The following is a 1,331-nucleotide window of genomic DNA, read 5'->3' on the forward strand; positions in this document are numbered from 1 at the left end:
AAAAAAAAAAGGAGAAAAAAGCCCATAACCCCATCCCCAAACATTTTTATGGTAAAAGCTTTACTGAGTCCCTTCAGGGAAGCCCAGCAGCAGAGCAGAGTCATCTGACAGTTGCCTTATTTTCCCTCCCTCTCCTGTCTCAGGCACATCCTTCACTCAGACCCCTGGTCTCACAGCCACAGTCAATTCTCACTCCAGGTCACATTCCATAGTCCCAGTGGAATTGGAGCAAAGAATTCAGTTCCAGGAGCAGTTGCCTGGTTCAGCAGAGTGGCCACAGAGCGTCCATCCTCCCGACCACAGCTGCTAGGACAAACCAGACTTCAGGGGTCGGACTCCAGCAAGCACTGTGGAAGTGGGGACCCTTCCCAAATGTAGTAAGTGCATTCCTGCAGAGTCTGCAGACAAACAGACACACAGACAAGCACGCACACCCTTGCACACAGTGACTCATGCACACACAGTCACGCTCTACCACCAGCCAGAAAGATAACCTGTTTGGAGCAAGATCTCTATTTTGCCTCTAGCATCAAGCTAGAGAAGTGTGTGGTGGTTGGGTCTGCAGGACAGAGGATTAAAGAGCAAATATCTGAGATAAGGAAGCATTATGTGTTTGCCTCCTCACTGGGACCCACAGGAAGCTCTCCTCACCAACCACATGGTTTAAGGAACAACCAGTAGTGTCTCAACTTAATCCTGAGATACTACAATATCACCTAATCATTTTAAAGCAAAAAGTGAAGGAGAAAACCAGGGTGCTCCCAATGGGATATCCCAGGTGCCATCTTGACCTGAAGCCATAGGCTTTCTCTATCACCCTGAGAATTAACTCAAGTGGCAGGAATTGCAGAGGTACAAAGGAAGTTTCCAGAAGTGGTGGAACTCTATGGAAAGAATCCACAAGTGAGTTCTGTTACCATCCTTCTGAACATTTAAAGATAACTCATAAAAAAACCATAATTGAATAGTTCTAAAAATGAAGATCACAGAAGGTGAAGGTGACATATTCGAGACAAATGTATCTCACGAAAGATTACATTCAATCAAAATAGAGCTCATCACATTTGTGGGGTCAAGCCTCAGCTACGTGTCAAATGGCCAGGGTATAAAAGGATAAGAATAGTTCCATATGCTCGAAAATATGGACTGTGACTGAATACAAGTCAGTGGAAATTAGATGAAGGCAGATCCAAACATCTCAGCTGTTCCATCACTGTTGTTCCTTTGGAAACTACAACTCCCAGACTCCTCCTGGACTATGGGTGTGCACACAGGTATGGGACATCCTTCCCAGACACCCTTGCGCACCCCGTTAAAAAGGCAGGGCCACA

This window comes from Microtus ochrogaster, linkage group LG3 (genome assembly GCF_000317375.1).
Source record: "Microtus ochrogaster isolate Prairie Vole_2 linkage group LG3, MicOch1.0, whole genome shotgun sequence".
In the NCBI taxonomy this organism is placed as follows: domain Eukaryota; kingdom Metazoa; phylum Chordata; class Mammalia; order Rodentia; family Cricetidae; genus Microtus; species Microtus ochrogaster.